We start from the raw sequence: 15,646 nt of genomic DNA, 5'->3' as shown, positions 1-15,646 counted from the left end.
CCAATGGCTAGTGGGCCATAACCAATCCCATAATGTGTTTTGTTTAGCTCTAAACATTTTTAATTGAATGAATGAACAATATACTAAAATGTAAATATTCAGAGATTTCCATGAAACCCATGCATTTTTTCAAATTCATGTAAAAAAAATCAGATCCTAGCAACAACAGCCCATCTATCTACATAGCAACAATTTGAAGCTACAAAATTTAGATGGGATTTTCCTTCCCATAAATATGATCTATTTCACTCATATTACCTGTCTGGCCTACTTGGAATCTGTTTTTTAGATACTTACTTAGAGAATAAGAAAAAATGACAGCTGATCTTGACATAGTCAGAAGTACTATTTTATGGCTATAAACTAAATTATAAACTACATCAGAAGGAATGTCTGAACTATGGCTAATTTTTGCAGAAAGTGTTGGCACCAGCAATTGCATTTGTTTCTATTCATGATTCTGTTTATCTTTTATTTCCAAACATAAATCAATGCCCCTTCAGAAGGATTTCTCTGTTGATCAACTTGATTAATGCAAGAAATTGTACATGAACTACCTGTTTCCTTGGGGTGAAATTCAAATATTTCAATGTATGAAGAACGTTCATGTTTTCTAATCTTACCAATCAGAAAATGAACCATTAACTAAAAACAAAGAAGACAACTATTAAAATAAAGTATTGCATGTGTAAATTTAAATGAGCAAAATTTGTACTCAGTAACTGTAAGATATTCTAGATTCAAAGAAGACTCAAGGTAACCAAATGGTATCTTGAGAAATAGAAAAGCCAAAATGTGACTTGTTAAATTAAATTCATAATTAGGTTTGGGTGGTGTTGTATATTTTTTAAACCAATGTTCTTTTAATTAAATATAATACTCTTTTCAGGGAAAATTAACATGACAAACTTTTTACATGTTTAGCCACCTGGCACAGTCTTATTAACATCTGTCAAAATCCACATCAAGCATCTTTAGCAAAGCCTCAAAAAAAAAAAAAAAAAACCTCCATCTTACCTTTGTAGCTTGCTATAACGATCTCAGTCTTTGATTGTTATATTCATATCACTAAACAATGGCTATTAGTTACATGTCAGTCTTTCAGTTAAGATTACAAGTTATTTGAAAACATTCAGAATTTTTTTTTCTCACATAGCCCATGTAATGCAGGTACCCCCCACCCCCATCTCAAAAAAGTGGTTTAGTTGCTTCTAAATACTGTTGAAAGAACATCTGGATGAATAAATGAGTGGATGATGTTGAATAATCAACTGTACAACAATAGAAATGGGGAAGATGCCAAGATGGCTGAATAGAAGAGTCCAGAGCCGGCCTCTCCTCCACAAAGAAGGACCAAGCAACAGGAAGGCTATTGTATTTTGAGGTAAGTGGACATGTGAAAATGCTGGAACTAGCAAGGGAGAGACTCAGACACCTGAGCGGGCAGCATAATAAAGAATCAGTTCCACTAACAACTGACTCTCAGCTCTCCACTCAGGGGAGGAGGGACCTTCCACTCCCTTTGTAGGGAAAAGAGTGAAGGGCAGAGTCCCAGTAAACTGCAGAAGTGCAAAATCAAAAATTCTGGCTTCTAGAAAGTTCCAAAGCTGTGACACGCTCATAGCCCCATTAGGAGAACAAAATCTGGAATATGCACTCTAACTTTGGAGATGAACTCACACTGATTCCCTGCCAGACCTGAGCCCATGCTGCTGTAGCTTAATGCCATCTTGAGAAGGGAGCTGTTATCGTAATTTGAACTCCCCTAAGGGTTAGAAATACCTGCATACCCCAACTCCTAGGACCCAAGGCTTTCCACCACACTAACAGAGCAGGCTGCAGCCTCACAACATAACTTGACTTAGCAGACTACTAAGTGTCAACTAAGTGCCCAGCACCCAAGCCCCTGCACAGCCTTGCATTAGAGGGTATTTTAGCATGATGGGGATGGGATACTGTTTTCAAGAATTGAGAACTGAAGAGGCTTGTCCTCTGAGACCTAGCATGTAGGCAGCCTGAAGGACTGAGAATAGGTGTGGCACACCTGCTGTCCCTCCAGGCATCTGGTTAAAGAACTGTATGCCCACTGGAACACCAGAATTCCTTGCTACTACCTCCCCCAGCAGCTGGCCACTTATGGTTTATACTACCAGCCAGTAGCTGGTAGGCTCACACCACCACTAGGACTGAGAGTGAGCACTATGTTTCCCTACTACCTCTTTCCCCTGTGCCCAACCATGAGCCAGTGTCGCCACCATGACTGAAGGGGTACTGCATGCCCCCTGCCCACCACCACTGCAGCTGCCAGTGTCAGAGGCCCATGCAGGCAGCAGAGCTCATCCCAGCAATGCCTAAAGAAACCTTCATCATGCTCTGCAAACCACCACTCCCACAGTCAGAGTGACCACACAGGGAAACCTCACCTCCATTGCTGTGGGCACCACACCTTCTTGGGCTGTTGGAGTGTCCATACTCCCAGGTGGCCCTGCAGACCCTGAGTCACACTGAACCCACTACAGTGGACACTGCCCAAATGCAATGATGATATCCAAAGAGGTTATAGGTGAGCAACAATATGGTGCAGGCATATCAAAGCAACGCCCTAAAACACATCTAGAGGGTAAGGCTGTTTACTACAAAAGCTACCTTATAAAAATGATAAAAATAAAGATTCACCAGAGGCATAAATCTCAAAGTAGATTCAAACGAAACATGAAGGAACAAGGTAACCTGATAGTTCCAAAAGAATACAATAACTGTCTACCAAGACACTCCAAAAATGAAAAGGATATTGATGAAATGCCTGAAAAAGAATTAAATAAATGATTATAAGGGAGCTCAATGAGATTAAAGAGAAAACAGATGACTGAAAGAAAATAGGAAAACAATGAATGACATAAATGAGAAATTCATCAAAGAGAGATCATGAAAAAGAACCAAACAAAAAACACGAAAATGAGAGCTCAATAGTCAAATAAAAAAAAATACAGTTGAAAGCCTCATTAACAGACTAGATCAAACAGAAGAGAGAATATTAGAACTTGAAGACAGGCCCTTTGATATAACCCAGTCAGATAAATACAGAAAAAAAATTAGAAAGAAGTCAATGTCTAAGAACATTAGGAAATGATTAAGCAAACAAATACTCATATTTGAGGGTATATGTGAATGGGAAAAAGTGAGGTAGAAAACCTATTAATGAATAATAACTGAAAACTATTCCATCTTGAGAACTATATGAATATCCAGGTACAGGAGGACCACAGGAGCCAGACAGACATAACCAAAAATTATGTTCACCATGGTATATTATAATCAAATTGTCAAAAGTATAAGACAAAAAAAATTCTGAAACTTCACAAGAAAGGAATTAAGTCATATTTTAGGGAAACCCCATTAAACCAACAGCAGATTTCTCAGTAGAAACCTTCCAAGCCAAGAGGGTATAGAAAGTCATTTTCAAACTATTAAAGAAAATAACTGTCAACCAAGAATATTACACTCAAGAAATTTGTCATTCATAAACCAACATCAGTAAAGACTTTTCATGACAAGCAAAAATCAAGGAAATTCATCACACCTGACCAGTTTTATAATTAATGCTTAAGGTAACTCTGTATTCAGAAATAAAAGAAATATAACTGTAATCATGAAAGTGTAAAAGTATAAAATCCACTAAAAGGGCAGACACACAAGAGAGAAATAGAAAAGAATCACTCCTCAATCCTTATCAATATAATAAACCCACCAAAGTACCAAAAAAATGCACAAAGGAGGTAGATTAGAACAAAGCATATTCAAACCAAAAAGAAGTAATTCTACAAAATGAAGTCCTAGCTTATTAATAATAACATTTAATGTAAACAGACCAAATCCCCCAATTAAAAGATTCAAACTGGACTAAGGATACACAAACAAATCTAATGATATTCTACTTACAAGAAACCCAAATAGTCGGTAAAGATACCTACAGACTGAAAGCAAAGGCAAGGGAAAAGCTACTCCATACAAATGGAAACCAAAAGCAAGCAGAAATAGCTATATTTATATCAGACTTAAAAACTGGAAGATAAAAACTACAAAAAGATATGGTCACAAGATGATGACCAAAGGATTGATTCAACAAGAAGACACAACAATCATCTTAGATGACTGAGGAAATTTGCTAAAATGCAACAAGAAAACAATCAAGAGACAAAGAAATTCAGAAGTTTTGAACATAGAACAAAAGATTACATCAGAGACACGACGGCTAAGCTGGCAGTGGTGATGTCAGTACTACTAGTTTATAGCACAGGAGAGGGCTAACAGAAAGAGAGAAAGGTACTGTGATTAAATTTGGCTTGAGAGAATCTGTGGAATGGGGGTGGGGGAAGGCTAATTTTAACTGATCCAAAGATGGCAGAGCAAGCTGATGATTGAAAAGTACTCAGCATCTCTTCTCAGATGAGCAGAGAGTTGATATGGGAACCATTTTCAAGTAGCTTCATGGAAACTTTCAGTGGTGGGAACTCAGGAATTCTTAAAAAGCTTCATCAATCTGTCCCAGCAAACACCTACTGTGTGGTCCAGAGTGTGCCTCGTCAGGCAGAACTAAAGCAGGCATAGAGAGGATTGTGTCCAAGGGGACCAGACTATCGATGGGTTTGGACAGCCCCGTGCAACCAACTGGAGAGAGGACAGAAACTGGTCAGAGAGGTACTTCTGCACTCCAGGTCTGATCTGGTGAATTCACTTCCATGCCAGTGGAATATGTGAGACCAGTGGAGTGTTAGATTTTCCACTCTGTAGGTGGAATGTTTAGGTGGTCCCTGAGACCCAGAATCCCAGCAGAGATTAGCAACTCACCAACAACGGGGAGTGTGAATCTAATCTCTCTGGAGGAAATAACTTACAACAGAATTCCCCAGAACAGTGAAAACTAAACCCTAGTTGCTGGAATTTCCCATTAGAACTCTGCATCAGCCATGCTCTGAAAGTGCATTAACCTAGGGTATCTACACAAGATGCCAATGGTCAGTACTCCCCAGTCTGTCTTACCTTGTACTGTGACATGGGAAGCTGGGAAGCTACCCCAATCAGCTTTGGTCCCAAGCCACACCAGCTGGCATCCTGGTGAGAAAGAAAAAGAGGTTGGACTTAACAATGCCCAGTCCAGGATCCAAGGAGTACATAGCTCAACAACAAATGCGAACAAGGGTGTGGCAGCACAGGCATGAATATCCACCTTGTCAACAGTTTTGACCACCTCAGTGGAGACAGCCCTTCATTTTTCATTAAGAATTTTTTTCCTATTTTGCCATTTTATTTTTACTTTTTTTCCATTCTGTATCTGTGTGTGTATGTGTGTGTATTCTCATTGCAGTGATTGGTTCAATAATATATGTAATTTTCTTTCATTTTTATCATTTTTCCATGACTTATTTGCTATTTAGCTTTGCTTTGACTTTGTAGGTTGTTTCAATTTGATTTTTTGTTTGTTTGTTCTCACTTTAGTTTATGTTCTCTTATTATCCATTCCTCACTTCCTTCCTCTTCTAACAGCCAAATTCTCATTCTTCATCTATATTATTACTTTCAATTATGTTTTAATTCTCCTTCATAGTCATCATCAGGTTACATCTTTTCAAAAATTGAAATATTTTATATAAATATTTCAAACATTATCATGTGTTCCTACCTCATTTTCTCTTCACTTAAGGAAGCATAATTTTACTATCTATTAGAACTATTTCATTTATATAATTCCTGTTTCCCATCATTCATGTTATTGTGGTTAGTAATACAGTGGAAAATGTAGTTACACTTGCTTTTCAATGTTGGATGTAACTCATGGTTGTTCAATGTTGAGGCTAGTGTTAAATGCTAGCCACCATTTCTCTTTCTGTGGAAATTCAGTTATTGATGTCAGAATAGTCATTAGACATTTTAAGGTGATACATTGGTCACTACCATTATTTCTATTAATTGTTTCTTCTTTTTCTAATATGGATTAGGAAATTATTGGCACATTATAAGTTCAAAGAGCAGATCCTGTTGCTGAGTTACACTCACAACTTGGTAAAATGACAGTAAACCTCACTTTATTATAAACTAGTTCCACTCAAACTCCGACAATACTTCAACATATAGAATTGAGGAGCCAAAAATTTCAAACAAATGACCAGGCCCCAAATAAGAATAACTAGAGGGGGACCTTAGATCTCACTCTGGGACATCTATTCATACAGAAAAAAAAAAAAAACAGAGAGAAGCCAAAATATTGCAGGAACTCTCCAAGAATGAATTAAATCAGCAATTATATAGCAGCAAACTGAAAAGAATTGGAGATTAAATTGAACAATTATGCTAAATCTAGTGGGGAAGATAAAAGATACCAACACAGGACTTCCTACAAAAAAAAAAAAAAACATAACTACACACCAAAGGACACACATATAAATGAGATAGAGAAATACATCGCAAAGGATGTACAACTCCACAATCTCTCAACAGTGAGAAAATAGGCAGACAAATCTCCTAAATTTTGCAATTCCTTAAGGAAAAAAAAACCCAGATATGAGAGTAGACGAAATTGTATAAAAAGCCTATAAAATTGATTATTAAAATGTTCAATGAGACAAAAGAAGATCTAAGAATAAATTAAGGAAGCAAATTGAAGATACAAAAGACCATTTGAATAAAGATATTAAAAAGAAACCAATTACAACTCCTATAAATGAAAGACACAATGAATTAAATTGAAAATTCACTGTAAAGCATTCCAAATAAATAGATTGTACATAAAATAGAATTTCAGGTCTTGAAGAGAGAAAATATGAACTTGAATGTTCAGTGTGCATTAAAGAAAAAAAATGACCATGATCAGAATATATGAGAACTCTGGGAAAGTATCAAGAGAACAAACCTGAGAGTCACTTGGTTAGAAGAGAATATATAGATATAGGTTAAAAGTACTAATAACATCTTTAGTGAGAGAGTAGTAGAATACTTTTTCCACATGACAGTATGATAGACATCCACATACAGTATGCATGGAGGACCCCAAATAGACAAGATCAAAACAGAGCCTCTCCAAGACACATCATAATCAAAATTTCTAAAATAGAAAATATGGAAAGAATGCTAAAAGCTGCAAGAGAAATATATCACATCACATTAAAAAAAACTCAGTAAGGCTCACTTCTGACTTCTTAGATCAGACCTTAAAATCAAGGAGGACCTGGAATGAGATATTCCAAGCTCTAAAAGAAAATCTTTGCCATCTAAGATTGCTATATCCAGAAAAGCTTTCTTTCAAAATTGATGGGAAATAAAATGTTCCCATGGCAAGATAAACTAAAAGAATCCATGAACACTAAACCAGCATTACAAAGAATTCTTAAAAATATACCATGGAGGATCCCCCAAACCAACCCTCAAACTTCCAAACAGATGAACACCACTAGAAGATCAAGAAGCAAAATGAAAATCCAGACAGTATTAAATAAAACAAATAAATCAAAATGTCAGGAAACAAAAAAACTTTATCCATTATACCACTGAATGTAATTGGTCTCAATTCCCCAATTAAAAGACATTGATTTGAAAAATGGATTACAAGACAAAATCTGACTACATGCTGTTTGCAAGAGACTTATCTCATAGGAAAAGTCACCCACCGTCTAAGTTAAAAGGATGGGAAAAATATTCCAAGCAAATGGAGTCCAAAAACGAGCAGGAGTGCTATTCTTAATTCTGACAAAGCAGATTTCAGGAAAAATCAATCAAAAGAGACAAAGAAGGCCACTCATACTAGTAAACAATTCAACAAGAAGATGTAATGACAGTAAATACATATTCTCCAACTATCACTACACCTAATTAAATTTTTTAAAAAAACCTTTTGACTTAATTACCAGATAGACCCTAATATAATAATATTGGTTGATTTCAACACACCCTGATCCCCAATAGATGAGTCATCTAAACATAAAATCAATAGATATTTCTGACCTTACAAATACTATCAATCAAATGTACCTAAGGGACATCTACTGAATATTTTACACCAAAACACCTGAATTTACTTTCTTTCAAGGACCTTATGGAACCTTATTCAAAATAGGCAATATTCTGGGTCACAATGGAAGTATTAGTAAATACAAAAACAAACCTGATATAATCCCATGTGTGCTACCAGATCATAATGGAATAAAACTAGAAATCAACAGCAAGAAATATAAAAGAAACTACATAAACACATGGAGATTGAATAATACCCTGCTAAATGAAGAATGGATCATCAAAAAAAATTAGAGCAGAAATTCAAGAAACAAATGAGAACAGAGATACAACATATCAAAATCTCTGGGACAGGTTGAAAGCCATTCTAGGAAGGGAAATTTTATAGCATCAATAGAGATATCAAAAATAAGTAATATTATACTCTACTTAAAGTCTTCAGAAAAGGAGGAACAAACTAATTCCCAAGATCAGCTGAATACTAGGAATAGTAAATATCAGAGCTGAAATTAATAAAATTGAAAATAAAAAAAATACACAGGATAATTACAACAGAGTTGCTTTTTTCAAAAAGATAACTTTGATAAACCCTTAGCCAAACTAATCAAAATAAAGAGAGAAATGACTCAACACAATTGGAGATGAAAATGGAAATATTCCCACGAACACTTCTGAAACCAAGAGAATCAATAGAAATTATTTTGAAAATCTATACTCAAATAAAGTGTAAAATCTTGAAAACATTAATGAATTTCTAGACAAAAATGACCTGCCCAAAATGCACCAGGAAGACATAGAAAACTAAGCCAATGAATATTAAGTAATAAAATTGAAACCACAATTTAAAGTTCTCCAACAAAGAAATGCCCAAGATCAGATGGATTCTCAGCTGAGTTATAACAGAAGATTAAATATCATTTTTATGAAATTGAAAGGGAGGAAACTGTCCAAAATACTTACTATGAAGCCAGTATAATGCTAATACCAAAACCACCCAAAAAACATCAAGGAAAGAAAACCACTAACCAATATCCCTGACGAATGTAGATGCAAAAATCCTTTATAAAATACTGGCAAACCACATTAAAAATATATCAGTAAGATACTATATCATGATCAAGTGGGTTTTATCCCAGGAATTCAAGTTTGGTTCAACATATGCAAATAAATAAGTGTAATCTACCACATAAGTAGAATTAAGCACCAGAATTCTATGATCACTTCAATAGAAGCAGAAAAGAAGTTTGATAAAAATCCAGCACCCATTTATATTAAAAAGGCTGGAGAAACTAGGGATAGAAGAAATGTATCTCAACATTATAAAAGCTCTATAGGCAAATCAAGAGCCAACATTATTCTGAAGAAAAACTAAAAGCATTTCCTCTAAAATCAGGAATAAGACAAGATGTCCATTCTCACCATCCCTATTCAATATAGTTCTTGAAAGTCTAGGCAGAGTGAACAGGCAAGAGAAGGGAATTAAAGGGTTGTAAGTAGAAAAAAGAAGTCACATTATCTCTATTTGCTGATGGCATGATTTAGAAGATTTACATAAAAATCTAGAAAATGCACTCTAACTGAATGTGAATCAAACCAATGGTTTTCTTGCAAACAAAACAGAGGATAAAGGCAAGAATTGAAATGGGAATGAGGAATGTTTCCAGTTGTGGCTATATTCACTACTGTAATTGTGTTAATGGTATAAAGGTTGTATACACATGTCAAAACTTTCATATTGTATATTATAAAACTATGTAGCTAATTGCATGTCAATTATACTTTAATAAAGCTATTATTTTAATATAAAAATAATTCAAACACAAAGATCAATACCACATGTTCTCTCTCATATGTAAATGCTATAAAAATGTTGATTGGAATGTATAATAGTGATTACTACTACAAGATGACAGTGGCCGGCGGAGGAAGGGAGGTTTGATAATAGTTACCAAACAAAAATTGAAGTAATAAATCTTTGTGGGGGCTGGGATTGTGGCTCAGTGGTAGAGCGCTCACCTAGCACATTCGAGGCCCTGGGTTTTTGATCCTCAGCACCACATAAAATAAAGATGCTGTGTCGAGTTACAACTAAAAAATAAATATTAAAAAAATAAAATAAAAATAAATCCTTGTTTTCTATAGCATGGTGGGATAAATATAGTTCACACTAACCTAGTATGTATTTTATGAATAGCCAGAAGAGGAGTGGTCAGTCTCTAAATACAAAGTAATGATAAGGAGATGAAAACATTGATTATCCTGATTTGATCAGTAAATGTTGTGTACATGTATTGAAAGAGCATATGCTATCCATAAATAATCATACCTTTCATGTGTTAAAATTTTAAAAAATATTTAAGGAGAGAAAAGAAGAACAGTAAAAGTGCAGATGCTTAGAACTGAATTATAGATCTGCTACCTATGGCTATTACATATTAAGCAAACAATCTTGCAGACAGACACCTATATGTCCTAATCTATTTGTATAATGGAGTTTTTGTGAACATATAATTTCACATTTCTTTTAAAAGTAACTATAAATCCTCTTCAAGAATACTGGCTCATAAAGATGAAGAGTTCCAACACTTTCAGAAACTGGTAATAGTCACTTGCCTTTTTGACAGTATTTTAAAATTAAACCCTGAAGATATGACCAATAACTTTGTCATGTTGGGTTGTCTCAAAGGATGCATCCTTATTGTCAATCTCATTTCTATGGGTACCATTGTGAAAAACAAGGTGGTGGTGCCCATTTCCAGTCAGCTCACAGGAAGTCAGGTTTTTTAATGGGACAGGAGGAGAATGCATGTTGGGAAGAGAATAACTGTGCTAAAATTCTGTGTGCTCAGGTAAAGTTAGTGGCCTTGGAGCCTCAATATTCTCATGCATAAACTGGGAATGATGATAAATAGGCTTTCAGGTGTTGAGGATTAAATGAAATAACTCATCTGGAGCATCTGGTCCAGCACACCTGGTATGCTCCTTCTGGAGGGAAATCCTCCGTCTCCCTATGTATGCTGAAAACCGAGTGCTAGATTGGCAGTCCCTGTTTGGCCTAGGGGAAGATTTAATGTTGCTTTTCACATGGGACCAGCCCCAACACTCTTCAAGGGAAGTTACTGCATCTGGCCTCAGAAGCAGAGCTGATATTTTTGACAGGGCCTTCAGTGCAGCTCTCCCAGGGGTGTTGTAACTGAGACAAGATGGGGCAGGTGGCAGTAATTGGCATCACATCGACTCAGGGATTGGATATAACATGGATTACCATGGAATTCCTTTTTTTTTTTAAAGAGATACTTCTATGAATCTTAGCTGGTTCAAAACCTTTGATAATTACTTCTATCATCAATTACACAGCTGAAGGTTGAAAAGACAGGCTATATATTTTTAGGAATCAACAGATTTTATCCCTTTGTTCCCAGAGCGTAGCATGGTATTAATAGCTGCCAGTTAATTGTCACTATTGTGTGGTACAGACTTACAACACATCACTGGATCCCAAGGTGCTGGCCTATTGCTTTGCCTGACACGCTCCCCAACATCACCCCTACAATCCAGGTTCCCGGCATGCACCATGCCCTTCCCATGTCATGCCTTGAGTCTTGCAGATACTTTAACTTATAAAATAAATAAATAGAATTTTACCTAATATCTAAGAGGCAGCAAGCCTTCAAAGAATGATGAGGGAGTATTAAAAAGTATACCACAGTGTGTAGTCCCAGACAAGCCTAGAACTATGGTGTGTTGCTTGTCCTTTTAATTCTCAGCTTAGTTCTGTGCAAAATGGGAGTGGCACCTATCATTTGGAATTAAAAATTGGAGTTTAAGGGAATATATAGAAACAGCAACATGTAATGAGGCAGAAGTAGCCATGCTATGATCAAACTTTGCAGAATATCCCTGCTTTCTGCCTTGAAACTAATACCATCATATTGCTTCATTAAAAATAGATAGATAGGGCTGGGGATGTGGCTCAAGCGGTAGCGCGCTCGCCTGGCATGCGTGCAGCCCGGGTTCAATCCTCAGCACCACATACAAACAAAGATGTTGTATCCACCGAAAACTAAAAAATAAATATTAAAATTCTCTCTCTCTCTCTCTCTAAAAAATAAAAAATAAAAAAGATAGATAGATAGAGATTCCAAAAGTAATGTTAGAAAATGTGAGACCTGCTTGAGGGCTCCATGTGGAGACAGAGATATGGCTATGTGGCTCACAGTCATTCACCTTCCACATGCTTGTCAAATTGGTCTATCTGAAAGTTTAATCATGTCCTAAGTGGAAAAAGAAGAAGATATAGCACCCATAAAGAAAATGGGATTAAAAGAATAATAGTCATTTTTAAAGGTTTAGACCAGAAATTTGTGATGAGTGATGGGCTTTATGGGTACCTACGCATCTACCTCTTGGGATGATGTCAAAGGCTTCTCTCAGTCAGGGGGATGTGAAACTGGACATGAGCTGCTTTCCTCCCCTCCCTGCATTTAGGTGTCACGACTTAACAAGCGCTTCATACACAACCCCTCCATGTCAAACAATGGTGGTCGAAGCAGATGAGAGGATGGGATAGAAGTTGTGCATCTTCCCACATAGATTCTATTTTAAGATAGAAAAACACTTTCACACTGATTCATGTGATTAATATGTCGTCACTATAAAAAAACTCACGTTGAGCTATGAAAAAGAAAAGAATTCATTTGAAATTAGGATGGGAGTACAGGAAGTGCCTCTCCGAATGACTTCACCCTCAGAGACAAAGAATTGACTTTCTGGTGGGGCACATGGATTCCTATCTCTCTCTTTCTCTCCTCTCCATTTAGTTAAAAGAAACTGCTCATTTAACAGGAATCCAAGACAAGTCTTCAAAGACTATTACTAGTTACCATCAGCAAACTACAGAAATAATAAAATAGCAGTCTTCCTGAAACTGGGCTTGGCTCAGCCACCCTCAGAGTAGAGAAGAAATGTCCAGATCTGAAAACATCGTAGATTTGGTTGTTGTCAAGTAGACAGAGAAGAAGAAGATTACATACGTAATGGTAGCTCCTAAGAGATAAGTAGGAACCCTTTTCCTAAGTTATTAACATTGTAATAGTAACAATGTTAGTAATCATAGTGATAATGACTGACAACTATTAAGCATGTGCCAGCTCCTGTTTGAATGATACTCTGCACATTATGTCATCTGATGCTGATAACAGTCTGCTTTATGCACATCAGTTCCCACACAGCTTTGTCTAAGGAGGCATGAAAAACTATGAATTGGTCCTAGAAGGTGCAACTCTAAAGGAAGCTAAATAAGAGGCAGGCATGGGAGACAGTGTCATGATTCCAGGTGAGGGTTGAGGGCATAGGAAAGAGGATTCAGTTGCCTCAAGCTGCTAGATATCAGAGAGAGATCTTAGTTCCAGCTCAGATACCAAGTTATTTGTTCAACCTTTCATTTAGCAAAACATGTTTAGAAATAGAGCATTTGTTAGTGATTGTGCATCAGTAAGAATAACCACTGATAGACAATCAAGCTACAGCACTGTGGCATTACTATGGACAAGTTTTAGGGACTCAGAAAAGATCTCATCTGTGGTCATCTAGACATTCCCTGCCAGTCCCCAAATTAGGAAATAGTAGCCCACATGCCAGCTACTTACCGATCATTTATTTTCCAGGAAAAGGGAGGTCATGCAAGAGTGAATAATCTTCCCAAGCTTCCTGGATGAGCTGGCAGCTGTCACAACCCACATCCAGCAGACAAAATCCTGAGCTACTGTATTTTCATTGTATTACGCTATGTTACAGCAGGGATGAAGCTAACACACGGACCCATTGCTCCTTCCAAAGTCAAAACTGAGATCAACAACTTAGAAAGCTGCTGGAAAACGCCTTCGCAGTGTAGTGGACACAACTAGGTGAGGTTGAGTGTGGGCAACTCAATCTCCAGGCTCTACATTCTGAAAAGCAACTTAGAGCTTCGTTTCACCTGATCAAAGGGAAAACTTCTTTTCTGTATGAGAGAAATCATGATTATAAAATTGATGTCAGCCTGCCTCTTAAGATTCTTTTCTCCCTTCCATGTGAACTTTCACATTAAGAAATACTTGCCTACAAATGCCCAGAAAACCAATGCTACTTTGATTTATTTTATTCCTGCAAAACTTAGGGTTAAGGAGTCGCCTACTTTCCATCAATTTTTAAGGCAAGAGGATCAACCTCAGAGTCCTAGGGATAGTTGTAAAAAAAAAAAAAAATAGTGTCAGCCAGAGAGTACAAACAAAGAACATAACCAGGTACCTGGGTAGCTGGGTTTTAATCCTGGTCTGCTTGAGATCTTGGGCAAGTAATTCCATTCCTCTAAGCTTTGTTTACCCATCTATAAAAAAAGATGAGCTCTACTGTTTCAAATGAATATTGTCACAATATTTAAATTAAGAATATATATAAAGTGGACAAAGTTTTACTAAGATACAACAGCAAGTGTTATCTCTGGGCTGGAAAGTCAGGGCTCACATGAGATTACAGAGCAAATGAGTCACAAGGGTCTTCCTGTTCTAGCCAGCTGCCAGAGGAACATGGAGGGGAAATTCCAATCTCATTCCCAGGCTGTTTTCCTATGAATCTTCATCCAACTTAAGCACAGAACATTGCAAATCCCAAACCTAACACTTTCCACCAAAATAGAACACATTTGTACCACCATAAACTTTTCAAGAGTTGCTTAAAATTCAAGAAATGTATAAATTAGAAGTACAAAGTATGAGTTGTATCATTTTTAAAGAGAGAAAATGTGAGTGGACTAAATGAAACATCATGAAATAGAGGTAGAATATATTATTTGGCAACAAGAATTTTCCTAGTATGTAGTGGAACTAATGTCAAGGACGCTGTGTGTTAAAGGAATAAAAATGACTATGTATGGAACTTGAAATCTCAAAAGAGCCTTTTGAACAATCTCCATTTTTAACTTTAGTTTTTGAATTATCAGAGAAAATTAATTTTATGCAAATGTAGTTCTTTGCATTTTAAAACATTATAGGTGTCCATAATCGCCGCTATGATACCAACTGAAATATTTTCTGTGACTTCAGGGTTTTTTTTTCTTTTTTGAGAATAATACATACATGGTATCAATTGGGTATGGCTCTTTTAGACTGGCTTCTTTTATTTCCCCATGAAATTCATTTGAGATATTCCATCTATCAATATTTCCTTACTTTTTGTTTGTAAATAATATTACACAGTATAGATGCATTGTAGATCATCTGTTTACCCTGGAAGAATACTTGGGTTTCTTATAGTTTGGGGTGATTAAAAATACAGCTACTATAAATGTTCATATGAATAATTCAAGGTGAACATAAGTATTCATGTCTCTAGAGCAAATCCTTAGGAGTGGTCATGCTGTAAGTGTATGTTTAACTGTGTTCTAAAGCATTAGACTGTTTTCTCAGGAGCTAGTCCATTCACGGACATCTTCGAATGAACACATAGGTGAAATAGACATTTGTCTTTCCGATCTGGCTCCCACTTAGCTCTTGTCCTTAGTTCTTTCCTCCTCCACACCTATACCACCATATTATCAATCCAAACTACAGGAATTTCAGAAATTTTAAATTTCAGATCTGAAATTTCAAATTTCAGAAAAAGG

The sequence above is a fragment of the Urocitellus parryii genome, chromosome 7 (genome assembly GCF_045843805.1).
Source record: "Urocitellus parryii isolate mUroPar1 chromosome 7, mUroPar1.hap1, whole genome shotgun sequence".
NCBI lineage: Eukaryota > Metazoa > Chordata > Mammalia > Rodentia > Sciuridae > Urocitellus > Urocitellus parryii.
Note: the sequence above shows the minus strand (reverse complement) of the source record.